General features: G+C 39.1%; 1 long non-coding RNA gene across 1 annotated transcript in view; it reads left to right on the forward strand.

Annotated features, from left to right (window-relative positions):
• Nucleotides 1-6,316: 6,316 nt before the first annotated feature.
• LOC123651336 overlaps nt 6,317-19,879 on the forward strand; it is a 39,949-nt gene continuing 26,386 nt past the window's right edge. Inside the window, exon 1 of the long non-coding RNA XR_006739974.1 lies at nt 6,317-6,431. This is a non-coding gene — a long non-coding RNA (uncharacterized LOC123651336). The remainder of the gene's footprint in view (nt 6,432-19,879) is intronic.

A 19,879-nucleotide genomic window follows, 5' to 3' on the forward strand; every position in this document is an offset into this window, starting at 1 on the left:
TTCTAATGCATTAAAAATTATTGTAAGAACCACTTTAATGCAAATATATTAGCCTAATAAACACAACCTAATATACTTTACCATATCTCTATAGTTGAGGAGCATTTGAAGTGTTTTCACCCTTTCTTTTGCTATTGCTACAGCAAATCTCACTATGCCTGAGTTTATATTTGTGTTTTGAAATTTTCACATTTAGCACAGAGACCCAGAAAAACAATTACTGATTAAAGAGATACAAACATTTTAAAGCCAAATTGGTTGTCCTGATTTGTTGATCTCATCCCATTGTTGGTAGTACAATTTAGTCTTTTTCTAGTTGATGATATAGAATGGTGCTTTGTTTTAATTTAAGATTTTAACTTTACAAATGAGTTGAACAATAAAACAATTTACTGACGATTTGTATTTCCTCTTTTGAGAACTGCTTATTTGTTGTCTTTTTCCTATTTATCAATTGCTTTGGTATTTTTCTTGTTGATCCCTAAGAGCTCTTTCATCTATTAAGGTTATTAATTCTGTTCATTATCTGCTGCAAAAAAAAATTACACCTTGCCTTTTTGGTTTTTAATTCAGTTTATGCTAAATTTGAAGACTAAGTCTGCAATATGGTCAAAGGGATGTCATTTTAAATTTTATGGGGTAAAATCTATCAGTCTTTTTCTATTACAACTTCATCCATTGCTTTTATAATCTAAAACTTTTCACCACCCAGAGATCAGAAAAAAATTGGTAAAGCATTTTCTCCCAAGTTTCTTTTTGGTTTGAGTTTTTACAAGTTAATTCTTTGATCAATCTAAAATTTGTTTTGATGTGTGGTGAGAGGAAGATCAGAGTATTCTTTTGACTGTATCTCAAAGAAGGGCCCACATAACTTGGGTCTCATGGAAAAGAAACGAGCAAAGACATCTAAAGCAAAATATCCAAAGACAAACAATCAATTAATGGATTTTCTTTTTGGAAAAGATGCTTTTACAAAGGAAAGAAACTTAGAAAACTTTTATGTATCTTCGTCCAAGATTTTTAATACACAGGGAATCTCTTTTCTTTTTATCTTAATTAATCAAAGCATATAAAACATTACCTCTACTTTATTCTAGAGTACAGGTATCTGGTTCTCTTGGTATATAAAGACTTTGAGATTTCTCTCTCTCTCTCTCTCTCTCTCTCTCTCTCTCTCTCTCTCTCTCTCTCTCTCTCTCTCTCTGTCTCTCTCTTGCTGTGTGTGTGTGTGTGTGTGTGTGTGTGTGTATTCCCATTTGGCCACTACTTACCTCCTATGTCTTGTGAAAATAAAAGGCTCTTCCAAGGGAATGAGAAACTTAACAGTTGCAACTCAAAGGACTTGCTGGGTTTTTCTCTGCCATACTGCAAGTTGAGACCTCAGGAGGGGATTCTGATTGAGATTGAATCGTATACATAAATAAATCTCCAGCCAATGCTTGATTTGAATAGATATATGGAAGTTGGGGACAGAATTGACCAGATGCTGGACCATATGATAAACACAGTGGGTCATGGTGTGGTATAAAAACCGGGCATTTATATGGTACAGCTGTCCATGCATAATCTCCTACTAATTTATAAGGCAGGAGCATCTGCTCTCTAGCTGCCACTCTCTCCAATTTTCGAACGGCCTTCTCCTTGAGTTTCTTGTTTAATTGAGCAAGCCCCACCCATTGTTGTGGGAAAGAAGGGGTGTCACCACGAGAGACAATGACATGGCCCAGAATCCTGCCTTTCAGAGAAGAAAGAGAGCAATACCTCCAGGAAGATTATTGGTCTCATTCTGAATAAATTTATTTTTTTAAAAAATATTTTTTTTATTTCAGAGAAGGAGAGGGAGAGAGATAAAAACATCAATGATGAGAGAGAATCATTGATCAGTCGCCTCCTGCATGCCCCCCACTTGAGATTGACCCGACAACTGGGGCATATACCCTGACCAAGAATCAAACTGTGACCTGCTGGTCAATGTTCAACCACTGATTTATGCTGGCCAAGCTTGAATAAGCTTCTTTATTGGATGGTGGCATTTTGAAAATGCTCTTCTAAATGGGGCATCTTGGGATGCCATCACTGGCTGGGATCTTTCTATAGGAAGAGGTTTCTTTTTGCCCCTTAATTTGTCTAAGAGCAGAATGGAGGCCAAAATTAAAGCCTCACTTTCCTTTTTTTTTTTTTAATTTTAATTTTTCAGTTTGCTTTCAGCCAGAATTAATATTAGTTTCTGTTTGTTTTGAACAAGCTAGCATGGCAGGGGAACCACACAGGTAAAACTGAGAGGTGGAATTATGGTGCCCTCCTCACTGTACAACTCCCCTTAACAAAAAACCTTGGAGAGGGCCCATCTCCCTATTCACTGGTCTTTCCTTTTGTTACCATTTTATGGCCTGCCCTTCATTATCTACTGGACTAGGCCCAGCTTTCTACTACCCCTTTGTTTAACTTCTCTAATGTATTATTTGATAGAGGCTTATAATATTTTTATTCTAAAAGGAACTCGTATCACTGACATTAAAAGATTAAAAGAATGGGGGAATAAGGACACGTATGTAACACCTTAATCAATAAATTAAAAAAAATAAAAGAAATAAACATTTTAATAACAAAATTTTGTTTTCTGGGACATGTAGATAATATAGTTTAAAGAGAAGGACCACTTACCTTCAAATAATACTATTTTGTAAGAAACCCATTGGGCTATAGTTTAGAAGAGGTTATTATTCTGCCTCCAGTGCTTTGTGATATTGGTCATGTCACTTTGCCTTTCTGAGCCTGTGTTTCCAAAACTGCACACTGGGGCCGAGACTGATTTGGCTCAATGGATAGAGCGTCGGCTTGGGGACTGAGGGATCCCGGGTTCGATTCCGGTCAAGGGCATGTACCTTAGTTGCGGGCACATCCCCAGTAGGGGGTGTGCAAGAGGCAGCTGATCGATGACTCTCTCTCATCGATGTTTCTAACTCTATCTCTCTCCCTTCTTCTCTGTACAAAATCAATAAAATATATTTAAAAAAACCAAAAAAGTGCACACTGGGGTAATAACCCCCAACTTACTTTATAGAAATAACTTTTAATGTATAAGATATCAAACAAAAATAAATGACTATGATTATATATCTATGGACATATGGAATATTAGAGCTGTAAGTAATTTATCTATTTTACATATGTAACACAATTTATCATCCAAACGAGGATACTTCTGAGAGACAATGGGGGTGAGGACTGCATAGGAAGTTGGGGTAGTAGTAAATTCTTCAGGAAAATCTGGACATATGGTCTTGTTGGCCATTACAAGCTTTAGAAGCCATATACTCTAGTTCAGTGGTCTACAAACTCAGTCAACAGAGCCAAATATCAACAGTACAACAATTGACATTTATTTTGAGAGCCAAATGTTTTAAACTTAAACTTCTAACGCCACTTATTCAAAATGGACTCGCCCAGGCTGTGGTATATTGTGGAAGAACCACACTCAAGGGGCCAAAGAGCTGTGTGTGGCTCTCAAGTTGCAGTTTGACAACCACAGCTCTCGTTACTTATCAGACCAGCTTTGCCCCTGAATGCTATACATGTAAGAGAGGATGTGAAAATTAATAAAGGCCTTTCCACTGATATGTTGATATGTATTTGGGTAAACCAAGCACATTCAAAACCATAAATGAATAAACATTTTTTGATCTTCTATTATTTCCCTTTGACCTCCTGCCCTCCCTCGATAGTATTGATGTGTAAAGGAGCATGCTAAACTATTTTTCTTTTATTTATTCTTTTTAAATTTTTTATTTATTTTAAAATTTCTTTATTGATTAAGTTATTAAACAGTTTATAACAAAAAAGGATTTGGGATGTTACTGAGGCAGTGAAAGTGAGCCTGAGACATAATCAACAGAGGATTTAAACACAGGCCACCTGGTCTTACTTAGGAAGTGACCTAATCATGTGTCTCTTCTCACCCTGGTTTCAGAGTCCCTACTGCAAAGAGACTGGGTCTTTAGGGAGTAATTTGGAAACCTTTTACGTATTCCTGCTGAATTAATCCTCAGGCTAAAAGGAATGACTTAAGTTCCTATATACCCGGAGGAGTAAGAGTTTATATCCCCCTAACAGACTCCCTTTAGCTGCAGGAAGAGCCTATGAGGACTTTTACTCTTGGTGTTATTGCTGCTCGTGTTTCTAACTGTGTGATCTTGGACAAATTACCCCCACTTCTAAATTCCATTCTAGGCGGCCACAGAATGGAGGTGAGAAATTGGCTTTGTGGGTAATGCTAATTTTGCTGAGATCCCCTTTAAGGGTTTACGCCAGCCCTCAATCATAAAAGAAGCCTTACCATCCAAAAAAGTACATGAAGAAATGAGGAGGGAATTGGGGCTCTTTAACTGGGGAAAGAAAAACCCCCCAGAGACATGCAGGCCCTGAGAAATGGGTTGAAAGCCCTTTCATGTAAAGGAAGAAGCAGTCTCATTCTCTAAGAGCCTCCAACGGGACATCAGTGGAAGCAGATAGCATGGGTTAGAGTGAGTCAGAGGGGAGCAGACATGGGCCAAATCCAGGTCTGTCATTTCCTGGACAATTTATATAACCTTCATCAATTCTTAAATGGAGGCAATGAGGTAGCTCTCTCATAGGCTTTTGTGCAAAATTAAATGAGGTTATGCATGTAAATGAGTAGTGTTAAAACAAAGATGTGTGTAGGTTTAAGATGTGTGTAGGTGTAAGCTTCTCTAATAAACTCTCTGACCCTCTGGGGGGAAAAAGAGCATGCAATGCGATTGAGATGATTTTTACAATGCTTTGCATGTAGTGGGCAAGGGTCAAGACAAGACTGTGACCCTGATGATCCTTCACACCCCCTCCTTCAGCTTTATTCATTTCTCCTAGGGCTTCCATGCTACCCATCAATGCCCATGATTTCCCCACCATGTCCTGTTCCAACCTGAGACCATATTTATTGATAGTACACTAAGTTTTGATGTAATAAAGTTTTCCAAACTCCTCTGATCATGAGAATAACCTGAAGTGCCCTCCTTTTGATTCTGAGTCAGTGGAGTCTGATTCTTCGGGTGGGGCCTGCTTATCTGTATATTTAACCAAATTCTTAGGTAATTCTTATGATCACCTGAGATTTAATAAATATGAAAGCAGTAAGATGCCCTCGAGGTCTTTTAAATCAGTGGTTCTCAAAGTGTGTCTCTCCAACCAGTAGCATCAATATATCGGGAACTTATTTCACATGTAAATTATTGTTCCCATATGGCACGAGAACTCAAGTGGTGGACCAGTGACCTGTGTTGTAACAAGCCCTCCAGATGATTCTCATATAAAGACCCAGACCACTAATATACACCTACTCTTCCTTGTCGTCCTTCATTTATAGGTGAGGAATATTGGCCCTCTCTTCTCCCACTTTGGGATCTTGGATTTGAAGTTAGGAAGGGACAAGTGCTATAATCCCTAGATGACTGGGAGCAGGGTGGAAGCCAGATGGTAAGGGGCCTTTGAGGTTGGGGCATCAGCAGGTATGGTCCTCAATTCTGCTTCCCTTCTTCCACAGTGAGGGGTCTTGTCTGTGTAGCTAAAGGCTCAAGTGTGCTAAGGGGACTGCTAAAAGACACAGGCTTCTGAAGAGCCATAACCCTGTGGTAAACCAGAGCCTGGGTGTTAATAGTGACTCCTCACCAAGGAAATCCCCTGAGAGCCCAGACACCAAGAAATCCCAATTTCCTCCAGAGAAGTTTCAGCTCTGCTTTTGGTGGTTAGACTGTGCTTATTCTCAGGGTGGTTGATGAAAGACACTTCTAATTAGTGCTGCATAAGGATCATCTGAAATTGTAATCTACAGGGTGGTGTTGCTGTGGTTTGATCACAAGTCTTCCCCTCGCACGGGCGGGGAAGAATGAGTGCTCAGCAGAGAGTTCAGATGGCCCTCGTTATACTCAAAACCAGTATTCCAAATTTCAGTCATTGACTACAGTTTTCCCAATGTTTTCAGTATTCAGCTACATGTACTATCATTTATTTAACATTTTTTCATTTACTCAACTTAAAAAATACTTTATATATGAAAGTAGTTATAAATTTACCAAAAATTTTTTGAACATAGTACAGAGATTTTCCTATATTTCATACCTAGTTTCATCTATTATTGACATCTTACATTAGTAGGGTATACTTGTCACAATTAATGAACCTATAGCAATACATTATTATTAACTGAAGTACTTTATTTAGATTTTTATTAACTGAAGTACTTTATTCAGATTTTTTAGTCTTAATTACTTTTTACCTAATGTCCTGTTTTCTGTTTTTGGATCCCATCCAGCACACCACATGAAATTTAATTATCACACTATGTTTGGGTCTTAACCAGACTTATTGAACAATGAACCAGTGCAAAATGATGGTACCCTGCTGCTGCTATTGCTGTGAGTATTAAAGGCCTTTGTCTCTCACCTAGGAGTCTCTTGTCTTCTGCTAAGGTCTAAGAAACTTTTACAGGCTAACTTACCAGCTTCTGAGGAGGATAAAATACTAGGCCTTTTACAGCTCTTGATAATTGTTTATTGTACAGTTGAAGTACTCAAAGATAATAGGGAATATATTAAATTCATAAATATTTAAAATAATTCAATTAAATTATAAAAGTCCTTTTAAACATGGTTGTTAAAAGTTTTCAGATTATAAACACAGTAATGAAGCTTTTGAGTTGAATTAAAAAAACAACTCAATGAATTTGAATTTGCAGTTTTCATAAATTAATTATCAATTGGAAAAAATCCCCAGAATAAATTTTTTCTGGCACAAAAGCCACTGCTAAGGATGATGAATGTTCTTGAGCAGAACACAAAGTTCTTGGATTGCATAGTCCAAGACAATTCAAATCTAACTGTTGATCATAGGCCGAGACCACTTCATAAAAATCATTTTCACTTGTTTCATCATGAAACTCTCAGATCCCTGCCTCTCAGGCATAGTCTCAGTTTTTGACACACTTTTCAAATTTTGTAGCCTTCAAGTTTTGTGACAGGAGTTGTCCATTTTGTTATATAGACATTGCCTACTGGCATTTAAAAAATATAAGTATTTAATAACTATGTTATTAAAATTACTGTCATTAGTAGTTTTCCCTTCTTAGAAAAGAGGGATTGAATTTGGGTAGCATTCCTCTTTAGAACATTTGGTGAGTTTATCCTTTTGGAAGCCTCTCTATAATGGATCTCCCTGGGTAATTATTGTGCTAATGACTGCCAGGCCCCTCACCGCCCTGACTGTTGCGAAATCAGCAGAGCTGATCAGACCTTCCTATTCTTGGTACAGTTCCTGCTTCTCTAGAACTGTTTGGCTCACTCACATGTTTTTATTCACCCTTTCCTGTTTATGAAGATAGAAACAAATACATATGTATATATCTTGAAACATATAGTAATAAAAGAAAAACTCCATGAATGTCAACATTTGCCTACATTTAAATGTCAAGCAAAATGAAAATAATCTTTATCTTTATTACAGCTATCTTTTGTGTGCTTGTTTATACCATCTTCTCCCTTCAGAGCTTTGTTTGAAGTTATTCTCAAATAGGCATAACTTGGCAGTAGGTAACCCTGCTGCCTTCCACTACATTCTTCTAGCTCTGACCCTGATGTTTTATAACAAAAATGGGGTGTTCCAGACCCATCCTGATATTTTTGGGGGTATATCTACTTGATATCCCAAAAGAGATGTCAAGTAGACACTTGGCTATATTTACTCTACTCCTTTCCCTGTAAAAAGAGTTCTTCCGTCAGAACAGTGTTGTGTGGTAAAATATGGTGGTGAATAAGACATTTAGTACATCCACAGATGCTGGGCCAGACAGAAGCATGATGGGGAGGAGAGAAAACCTAAATTGAGATGTGGAGGGAGGAGAGAGATAAGAAACTCCATGGGGGACAAATCACTGCCCCCTCCAAGATGTGTGTACAGGTCGCCTGCTGCTGTTGCTCAAGGGAACTCTGACTGGCAGTAGCCAGGTCAGCCTCAGTCAGAGGAAGCTTGTGCTTTCAAGCTGTGTCTAATAATCGTCATTCTTACTGAATCGACAGCTGCTCATGAGCACATTCAGAAAAACTGTTGTGTCTAGGTAAGAGGCTGGGCGGTCACATGTTCTAAGAGTGGGTCATCTTATCTGTTGATTCCAGAGGTCCTATAGTTTATTTGTACTATAAGAAAATGTTTGGGTCCAGTCTTGATTCTGTCCCTCTTGCCTCATGGCTTGATGGTCCAAGAGAACACCGATCTGTGATTGGAAACTCCCAAACCCAGAGATCCTGACTGTGTTCTATTATCCAGGCTTGTTGTAGACTTCCATCGTGGTCTCTTATCAAATGTTGCCTCCTCTCATGTATTGCTCATGTGATGGCCAGCATGATTTCTCTAAAACTAAAATCTGATGATACCTTTTGCTTTTAAAAAAATCATTAGGTAGTTCAATCGCAATGCTTTAACTCATGTATAATGAACGCCATTTATGTGCCAGTTCTAGGTCATGAGGAATCAGCAAAGACCAAGATAGAGGGTCCTTGCTTGTGGTACTGCTAAATCTAGAGGAGGTTGAGGAGAATTGAAAATAATGTAAACAAACAAAATAGTAAAAAATGAGGAATAAATAAAGTCTTGTGACACATAATAATATAGGGGTGGGAGGCTTATTCTAGATGGGATAATGGGAGAAGGCCTTTTGAGGAGATGGCATTAAGCTGAAACCTGCAGGCAGGAAGCCAGCAAAGTGAAAAGGGAGGAAGGATATCCCTGGGAGAGGGAACACAATGGCTCCCCATTCTCTCATTCGGTGGCTGGGAGATCAAGTCAAATAGACTATGTGGCACAAACATGGACTTGTCTTATTAGCTGGGGATTGTGTTCCACTCTGAGGAAAAGGGACCCCACTCCAATGGCTTACACAGATTGGAAACTGAAACTGCTGTCTAGAAATTTAGGTTCCTCATGCTACAGTGTGAGCCTCTCAAATGGGCTAACTGGTTGCCTGAAGTAAATGATTCTGGCCTTCAAGAACAAATATAATTGCTCTTTACAATGCAATCATGGGTTAATATATCTGATACCCAAGACATTCTCTGAGGTTTCTCCCAATACTTCCATGCTCAGTGGTAAATGTTAAAGAACAGCTACTGGGAGTCTGGTCAATCACCTGTTATTTATCCTCAACAATTTCAGAAGATAAAAACAAAGAGAACATGGAATGGTTATTAGAGGAGGGAAATCATAATTATCTACTAGAGTCTCATCTCCAATTTCAGAAAGATGAATGTGGAATCTTTTTCTGGGTTTTGCCTTCTGTGTCATCAAAGCTGATAAAGTTGAAAAATTACAATTACCAACATTTTTTTAACCTATAAAAAGTGACGAGGAAAGGAATAGAAAAGAAAGAAAATGTAAAAAATAAACATACGCATATGTATTTATTATACATAAATATGCATATATATTTATTTTATTAATTTACTTTTTTCTTCTTTACCTTTCCTTACTGCTTTTTGTTAGTTTTCAGCTTTGTCCACAAAAATGCAAGAAATTGCTTATCTGGGTCATAATAGCCAGTTAGTCGAGCTGCTTGTCTTGTGGCCTGGATTAGCTAGAAAGCCTTATCTTGTTTTGGGCAAACTGAAACTTGTCAGCTTTCCAATTTATCTAATAAACTAGAGGCCTGGTGCACACAATTATGCACAGGTGGGATCCCTTGGCATGGCTGGAGATCGAGGCCTATGGGGAGGTGGGGGGCGGCCAGCTAGGGGGAGGGGCTCAGGGAGGTTGGCTGTGGGAGCACACTGACCACCAGAGGGAAGCTCCTGCATAGAGTGTCTGCCTCCTGGTGGTTAGTGTGCATCATAGCCACTGGTCGACTGGTTGTTCCAGTCATTCTGGTTGGTTGGTTGTAATGGTTGCTTAGGCTTTTATATATATACATGCTGAGGAACAGTGAACTGCAAGTCTTTTCATTGTCAAGCAGGCTTCATTCTTGATGCACTAATTGCTGTTCATTAGGATATTTTAGAACTTCAGATAGTCGTTAACTTCTAGAAAATTGAATGAAGTAAATTATTCTCTCTAGAGTAAGGCAAATGATATTTTTTCCTGTAGAGATAAAAAAAATTATTTCCAATGGAAAAGATAACCCTGAAAGTTATAGTTTTATAGACCTGTAGGACATTATCACATTTTATCTAAATTAACATTTTTTCTTTCAATGACTCTAAATACTTCTCATGCTCCTATAATTCTTTGTATAAGTTTTACCATTCTTTTGGCTCCTTCATTAATGAGTTAAATCTTAATACATTCTCACTTAAAGACACACACACGCACTCATACACACACACATGCACACACATACACATATGCACACACTACAATGAAATATGACTATACAGCTACCAGTATGGCTAAAAATTGAAAAATAACAACAATACCAAATAATTATAAGGATGTAAAACAACTAGAATTCTCTTACATTATTGATAGAAATGCAAGCTGAAACAATTATTTTTAAAATGAATTTGTTAATATCTACTAAAGCTAAATATATCTACTCCTGGGCATATAGTCAACAGAAATCCATGAGTATTTCTACCAAAAGCAAACATAAAGAAGTTTATATAAACTTTATTTGTGAAAGCCCCAAACTGGAAGCAACCCAATGTCCATAAATTGAATAGATAAATCATAATATAAATATACAATGGAAATCTACATGCTAATTTTTAAAAACGAATAACTGATACATGCCACCACATAGACCTAACATTAAAGGAAAGAAGCCAGGCACAGAAAGCTACATGATGTATGATTTAATTTACACGAAGTTCAAAAACAGAAACGCTTGTCTCTGGGATAGAAATCAGGATTATAATTACCCTTGGGCAATACTAAAAGGGAGGATTCTACAAAGAAGTGTTCAGCATGTTGGAACTACTCTGTATCTTGATCTGGCATGCATACAGAATACACATGTTAAAAAAGCATTGATCTATATTTGTGAGACTTGTGTACTTTTCTGTATGTTATAACAATTTTAAAAGAAATAATAAATGAAGTTTGGATAGCTCACAGGCTCTCCAGGGGGTTGGGGGTGGGGCAGGAAAGAAAACCAGACTTCAGGCTGTAAATCTAGGAACAGTGTCCATTTGAGTCACAGACTGGTCCATTAACGACTCTTGTGCTGCCACTAAGCATAGCCACTACAGCTCACATCTCTTAAAGTGATAAGGCCAAACATTGAATACTGCCTCTCAAAACCACAGCCACTCCTGTCTCTATACCACCTTGCCAGCACCCTGGCCAGAATGGATTAGGCAAGACTGCTCACTTATGACGAAGCTGGCAGTTCAAAGTCTGGGGTAGGATATCAGATTGGCAGAGCCTCAGTACTTACCCCTTAGTTGCAAGGGAGGTTTAGAGAGAGGGCACCTGCTACTATTTCATAAACTGGGGGATTCCTCAAACATAAGATGGGCATTCCAATAGGAAGCATCCTGAAAGCATAACACATCTGCAGAAGGTAGGTAATTCAATTTGTCCACAAATACTTGGCAGTGTGTCCATGTGGAGAAGCCATTGTGATATTGAAGGAAATTCCTTGGGTTGTTTTTCTATTAGATTGTTGTTTTTTTTCCACTTAATTGCAGGAAGGGAAGGAATTTGTGCCCATTCAGGGTGGAGCTGATAAAAAACTAGGTTCAGATCTCAAATAGTACATCCGTGTGTTTTTTTCTTTTCAGACCAACATGAGTTCACTTTTCTTTTTATAGGTTTATTAAAGGCAAGAATAATGATCTTAACTACGTATTTCTTATCAGAAAATGATTTATCACTTTTAATAATGAACTTGAACCACCAGAATACTTAATAATGGCAGTAGGTTCCAGCTTGTGGAGGTGGCAGACCATCAGTGTCTTGCCTCCACAGCTCCGTTCTTGCCACTGTTGCAAAACTAGTAATGGTCCAAGATTTATGCCCTGGGGTATAGCTGCAACAGCAAAAACAAGAACAAAATGAACTTGGAGGCTGTTTTGCTGATGAGGAGTTGACAAGCAGTTCTGGAAACATTTCTCTTTGCTAAAGTTAGTTTGAGAAAGCAAGAAATGACAGATTAATTTTAAACAATGAAAAATATTGTTTTTCATGCAAAGATGGAGGATAGCTGTGAAGTCAGGTACTGGCTGGAATTTAGCCAGAAATACAAATGCCCCTTCTCAAAACAGTGGAGATGACATGCTCGGAGCCTTTATTATTATTATTTTTAAATATGTTTTATTACAGAGAGGAAGAGAGCGGGATAGAGAGTTAGAAACATCGATGAGAGAGAGTCATTGATCAGCTGCCTCTTGCGCATTCCCTACTGGGGGTGTGCCCGTAACCAAGGTACATGCTCTTGACCGGAATTGAACCCCGGACCTTTCAGTCCGCAGGCTGACGCTCTATCCATTGAGCCAAACCAGTTTCAGTTTGGGCATGTAGCCTTTAATAATGGCAGAGAGCGGGGGCACTCTAAGCATTTGAAACAAATTCTAAAGGTACTGTAGATGGGGTTTATGGAATAGAGCCACTAGAACTGCCTGGGTATATATAAAGATGTCAGCAAATACTTGTGCCTGAACTTAGAGCATTCTAAAAGGACTTCCCTACCTTGAATAATATGTTAATTGAACAAGAAGAAGATATTGGCTCTTTGATTATAGTATTCATACAGCTTTATGATTTCTGAAGAATATCGATTTGTTGTTGTAAAACTGAGTACAAATAAAATTCCACATGTATTAGTACCAGTATAGCTGTGAATTGAACCAAGGGATGTAGCTAAGACGAGAATTTTCTGAACGCATAAGGCCTTGGCTAACAACATCTCTGATAAAGCCCTGACCAGAATCACAAACACATTTCTGTAGGGGTTTTCTGAGCTCAAACTGCATTAATTGTGTTATCTGTAGATACAAAGACTTTCTAGCAATGTTATTCTCGATATTTAGAGGTTATAGCAAGTACAAAAAGTTTACTTTTGTTAAAACTGCACACAATTCATGCTACCCACTTTTTATTCTATTTTATTAGTCAAGGATCTGTTGGTTGAAAGTGATAAGAGTCCAGTCAAAATAAAATAAGGAGGAAGGCAAATTACTTGCTCACTTAACATGGAAGTTGGGAAGCTAGGCTAGTTTTACCAGCAGACATCTGTCTTTTCCCATCTCTTCTTTCCTTTCCTTTGTGTTGACTTCCTCCTCTGATGGGCTTTCTCTAGCTGGTGGGAATATTGGCTGGTGTAGCTCCAAGCTTAGTTGGTCCTTATAATCCCAGAAGAGAGAGCAGATTTCTTTTTTCTACTCTTAGTATCAATATTTGAAAAGAACTCTGACTGACCTGGCTGAGTCAGATCCCATCAGATGATTGTGCTGTGCATGTGTGTGTGTTGGGGAGATGGAGATCCCCTCCGATAAAGTGACAAGAGGACAGAGAAAAGAGATGGTGAGCAGAGCTCTGGGGGGCTGTCATATGGGAATCCCAGGCTTGGTGGGTGAAATGAGGGGTTAGTGTGAGGAAAGAATAAGTGGTGCAGAGGCCACATTAGCTGCCATACTATCTCATCTCCCACCTTCCTAGACTTCCTAGATGAGACAGACCCATGTCCCTGATCATTGGCCTTGGACACAGTATGATTTTGGGGGCAGGGTAGAAGGCCTTTCTGTTTAAAATATATATTGCCAGTTGCACAATGTTTCTGGAGTGTGTTTAACTCATGGGAAAGCAATTCATTCGAGGTTAATCTATTACAGCTTTTTTAAAAAGCCCCAAATGCAAATAGTCTGATTCATGTGAGTATTAGTCAACCATAAATGACTGCTTTCTGTAACCGTCTGGAGGTCAGAAAGGAGGAAGGCCCAAGGCTCCTAAGAAGGGGGAGGAATACCCAGTGGACTAGCCCCTGCCCACATTGGGCCCAGGAGCTATGGGTAAAGAGACTAGCTGTTGTTGAAGAAATGCTAACAGGAACTGAGGTCTTATCTTAAAAGAAAAAAAGTCCACTTAGGGGCATTTGGGGTCAAGGTCCTTGTCATTGGACTTCCCCTATGCTGTAGAGATCAATTTTAGTGGCTCATTCTGGGAAACATGGAGCACTTGGCTGTGTAGTGAGTTTTGTCATTATTTAGACTCAAAGGCCTACTTTTGTTTCCAGGGAACATGGTCTCAGTCTACAGAATAAAATAAACAAAAGAAAATTCTTTGTTCTATTCTCTAAGTTCACTTATGTCTCTGGGCAAATGGCACAGAAGTAAAGGGTACCCTATTATGTGATGGAAAAATTTAAAAATGCTGATAATTTTAAAAAGCTTGTCTAGAGCTCATCCTAAATCAGATTTCAACTTATCAGGTTTTGTTTGTTTGTTTGTTTTGTTTTTTCTTTCTGTTTTTTGCTGATGCTGTGTTGTTGTTGTTGTTTACCTTGAAAACATTGGGGATTCAGTTACAAAATGCATTCCTGAATTTTTTGCTTGAAAATCAGGATACCATAGAAATAATTGACACTAGCTTTCAAAGCAACTTGGAGGTACAACTTACCAGCTAATGAATATTTGCCAATAAATGCATGGAGTTAAGGGATCTTCCAGTGAATAGGGACCTCCCATCCATGCAGGACACATACATATTGTTGGACACTGCTCCTATTTGTCCTTGAAAGCAGTAGCCACCTACCATCTGCCTAGCTGTCCTCAGATTTGTCTGCCCTTATGTTGTCTTATTTCAAATATCAACACTTGCCCTTCAATGTCTTGAGTGACATTAAAGAGAAAAAGAAATCCCGGAATTCAACAAGGCAAAACGAATATTTATGAAAGGAATTTCATGAAGGGACCGAGGGACATCCATATGTACAAAAACCCAGAGGGATTTCTGGAGGGTCTGATAATGTGCTTAAGCTGTGCCATTAGAAAGATGTGGTTTCCAACCTCGACAAATCACTACCTCTCCGAGGCTCATCTAATAGAATAAGTGATAATCATGACTACTTAGGGGGCAAGTTGAAGAAATAATGTCTGTGCAAGTGTAAATCTCGGACAGACTGAAGCCTGGACCTGCTGAGGGACGTGCCTGGAAAAAGAACCGTCTCTTCACCCAATCTCATGCTTGTTCCTTGTGATCAGGCTGAATTCTAGTCTGGCTTCTCAAAAGACAGGTGAAAGGGCAACCCGGGAGAGTATCAAATACCTGTGAGAATGGCAAAGAAGGCCCCTCACCTGGGAGAGTCTTGTTCTGAGCAGTTGGCAGTAGCTACAGTCTGTGTGTGTGTGTGTGTGGGGGGGGGGGGGGGAGGATGTTAAGCTCTCGGGAGTTAATGCCTTACTGGTAGCCGAGTGTTATCCTTCGGTGTTTAACCACTTCCCAAATTTCCTTATCATTTGCCACTGAAGAAGCTTTAAACCTTGTGTGTCCATTGGAATTTTTCCTCTTTTCTCATCACTATCATAGAGGCACCCTCAATGTGTAAATGCTTGGCAAATCCAGAAGCCCAATGGAAGTTTGTTTCTTTCTGTAGCCCACTCTGTCAGACCCTCATCCAAGCCTAAATGAAGGGGGTTCACCTGCGGAAAAGGCATCCTAGTTTCTCATGGCTTCTTTTATCTACCTCAACCCTGTCTTGAGAACACTCTAACATCCCTTCTCATCCATGTGGGTATATCCTTTTCACATTCCCAATTTCAGTCCCTCCCCACTTTTAAAGAAAATCTGAGACAGGACTTCTGGACTTGACCAGCAGCAAGGAAAACAAATGATGCCTAGAAAGTGAGACTCAGTTGGAGGAAGAAGCAGTTAGTCTGGAGTAGCTCTCTGCTATGGTGTCAGAATTGTCCGAGACCTGATATCCACTTAACTCCATCTCTGCATCTCCATACTCACCTGCGGAGGAAGATAGCGCAGCAGGTTGTGCAAAATAATAGGGAAAACATCCCATCCAGTCCTCCTCACTCATCCCTCCCCCGTCCTCTTGATTCACCAATTTATACAATAAATGTTGAGTGTCTGCCATGCACTGGTACTGTTCTAGATAATGAGGGAAGAACTGTGGGGGGGGGGCGGGGAGGAGGGAGGAAGAAAGGACAGATCTGCCCTTTACATTCTAGCGGAAGAGGGAAGATAAATGATAAACAAGATAAGCAAGTAAACTAATGTGTCAGGTGGTTAAGTGCTATGGAGAAAAATGAGGAATAGAGAGAGTTGCAGGGGATAGTTTGCAGTTTTGTTTTTTTAAAAATATATTTTATTGATTTTTCACAGAGAGGAAGGGAGAGGAATAGATAGCTAGAAACATCATTGAGAGAGAATCATCCACCAGCTGCCTCCTGCACAGCCCCTACCAGGGATGTGCACGCAATCAATGTACATGCCCTTGACCAGAATCGAACCTGGGACTCTTCAGCCCCTAGACCGACATTCTATCCATTGAACCAAACCGGTTTCTGCTAGTTTGCAATTTTAAATCAAATTTAAAATGAGCCTAGGAGATCTAGGGGCACAACTTTCTGGAAAGCAGCCAGTACAAAGGCCCAGAGGCCAGAGAATTTATATTTGAGAGCCAAGCATAGGGGCCGGTGTGCTGGAGTAACGTGAGCAGACCAGGGTTAGGGAATGAGGGCTGAGAGATTAGGTCAAAGGGATGAGATTATGCAGTGCCTTGGAGACCACAATAAAGATTTGGATTTCTATCCTTATGAGATGGAAAGCTCGGAGCACAGGAGTGTCGATCTGATTTGTGTTCAAAGGGATTGCCTTGGCTACCCTGCTGAGACTAGATTAGAAGGAGGCAAGGGCAGGGCCGGGAGACCTGTAAGGTTGCCATAACCATTTTCCAGATGAGAAATGATGTTGGCTGGGAATAAGGTAGCTGTGAGAAATGTCTCATATTTTGAAACTCGATCCAGTAGAATTTGTTGATGGATTGAATATATGATGTGAGGAAAAAGATGGAGGTGGAGATGGCCCCAAAGCTTTTGGCCTGAGAAACTATAACAGTGTAATTGCAATTCGATCATAGAACAAGATCACTGAAAGCTTGGGGTTCTGCTCCTTCTGGCTGGGACTATGGTGTGTCTAAGAAGTCTAATTTAATTTGGGAGACTTGCCAATTTTACCCTTCTTTTAAACAAACCAAATAACAAATATGTCAAATTGCAAAGCGAAAAATTAAAAGATTTATTGAAATAGGATGATCGCATATGCTTAAAGCAAAGAAGAATCTAACAATTCTTTTTTTTTTTTTTTTTTTAAACAAAGTATTTCCCTCTTGCCTAAGTGTGCCTAAGTGACTTTCCTAAGCATGGAAGCAAAACAAATAAATCTCAAAACTTGGTGCTATCTATTAACTTTCATGAGGCAACCATAACTATTTTTAAATGTTGCTTCAGAACTGCTGAATTTCACAAACTTAAATGCTCTTGGCCACATGCAATCCTTACTCCTCACAGAGGGCAAAAAAGATAAGGAGGAAAAAGCATAATTCAAAAACGTAGGGTAAAAGAATTTTTCTGACCATAGGGCAAAGCAATCGAACCAATTCTCTAGCTCTTGTTGTGTCTCTTGTTCTCTCCCTCCATACATTTTTGAATAATTTTTAATCCATTTACTATTGTGTATAACTGTATGTGACCAGAAGCACTGAATGTATTTTTGTCACACTTTGGACCAATTTTCATGAGGAATAGTGCAAATGTTCTCCAAAATATACCTTCTCACAAGAAAGACAACCTTAAACAGATATATAAGATAAAGCCCAAAATGAAAAAGGCAGCTTCCTGTTGATTACACTGAGTCGTAGGCTGCATACCTTTACTGGGGGACAGTGAGCTGCTAGGGACTGTTGGGAGCTTTAGCTGGCCTTTGGTCTCTGCCAACACCAGACCCTCTCCCAGGTAAACCTATCACCCACTGAGTGCTCTCAGCTTCAAGCCAACATCTCCACCTGGTCCTCCGCCATCCCATGTTTCCAGTCAAACTGTTATTCACAAGGTCCTTGTACATAGAATTTCCAAATGTGCAACTGGCAAGAGACCCTTCATCGGGAAGGTAGAGTGGTGAGTGTGGTATCAATTGGAGTTAAGATTTCTTTTTTATTTTGTTGCTAAAATATATTATACATGATTTTGAGAATAAGGTTGAATTCTTCTAAAGCAACATTAAGAAACACAGTAATAACAGAAAAGAAGACCTTAATATAAGTATGTGCTAAATGAGAAAAAATTGTATTGAGTAGACTTCCTTCAGTATTTAGATGGTATTGTGGATAATCTTAATCTATAATAGATATTCCTCCAGAGATCTTGCGGTTCTTTGTAAGTACTACACTTATTTACATAGATTTAAAAAATGGTTCATTAAGTGGAAATAATTTATATAGAATAATCTATGTTTGCAAAAATATCCTATATAATAAAAGGGTAATATGCAAATTGACTGAATGGCTGAGGGACCAGTTGCTATGACTCATACTGATCACCAGTGGGGAGGAGAGGGGGGCACGGATGCTCAATGCAGAGCTGTCCCCTGGTGGTCAGAGTGCTCCCACAGGGGCACTGCCGCTCAGCCAGAGGCCAGGCTGGTGGCTGGTGAGCACAGCAGCAGTGGTGGGAGCCTCTAAGAATGTTCAACTGCTGGACATCCCCCAAGGCCTCCCAGACTACAAAAGGGTACAGGCCAGGCTGAGGGGACCCCCTGCCCCCAAGGCCTCTAGTATTTATATAAAATAGAAATATATGGGAAAATATTCATTCATATGAAATGTTCAATCATATAAAAGTTGGCACATTTATCTCAAATTGTTTCAATAGAAAGTGAAAGAGATTGCTTCAGGATTGCTTGTCTATAACGCTATTTGTCAAAAAATTAATTTAAGAACAGTTTTTTAAATGCCTACTATTCCTTGGTTCTTATATTGGGTCGGCAGCTAAGTAATTGCGGATTTTAAAAAGAAAATCAAAGACAATTTTTTTATGGAACTAAATAACTTTATTCTGTAATGTATTGCCCATTTTGATCAATGACCTTTTGCCATCTTTCAGGCAGCATCATAATCCCACGTTCAAAAAACTTCTGGTTTTTATTAGCAAAAAACTGAATCAGGTACGATTTGACATCATCATCATTATTGAAATTTTTACCATTCAAGGAGTTTTGTAAAGATCGAAACAAAAAGTAATCAGATGGTGCAAGGTCAGGACTATATGGTGGATGTGGCAAAACATCCCAACCAAGCTCCATTAATTTTTGCCGAATGACCAAAGATGTGTGTGGCCTTGCATTGTCATGATGGAATACAACACCTTTTCGATTTGTCAATTCGGGCCACTTTTCTTTAACTGCATTGTTTAATTTCGTTAGTTGTTCAATGTAGACATCAGAATTGATCGTTTGGTTGGGTGGTAAGAGTTCAAAGTAGACAATTCCTTTGTAATCCCACCAAACTGATAACAAAACCTTCTTTTGATGAATATCAGCTTTTGATGTTGTTTGAGTTGGTTCACCTGGCCTGCTCCACGATCTTTTCCGCTTGATATTGTTGTAAACAACCCATTTTTCATCGCCAGTTATCAGTCGTTTTAAAAATGGATCATTTTCATTATGTTTCTTTAGCAAATCGCAGCTGCTAATGCGTTGCGTTAACTGTGATTCTTTCAGTTCGTGAGGAACCCATGTATCGAGTTTTTGAACATAGCCAAGTTGTTTTAAGTGATTTTCAATGCATGTATGTGATACATGAAGCTTCTCTGCAATCTCACGTGTTGTACTGTGACAGTCCGAATTGATTATTGCTTTGATTAGGGCGTCATCAACT

This window comes from Pipistrellus kuhlii, unplaced genomic scaffold, assembly GCF_014108245.1.
Source record: "Pipistrellus kuhlii isolate mPipKuh1 unplaced genomic scaffold, mPipKuh1.p scaffold_m20_p_5, whole genome shotgun sequence".
Classification (NCBI taxonomy): domain Eukaryota; kingdom Metazoa; phylum Chordata; class Mammalia; order Chiroptera; family Vespertilionidae; genus Pipistrellus; species Pipistrellus kuhlii.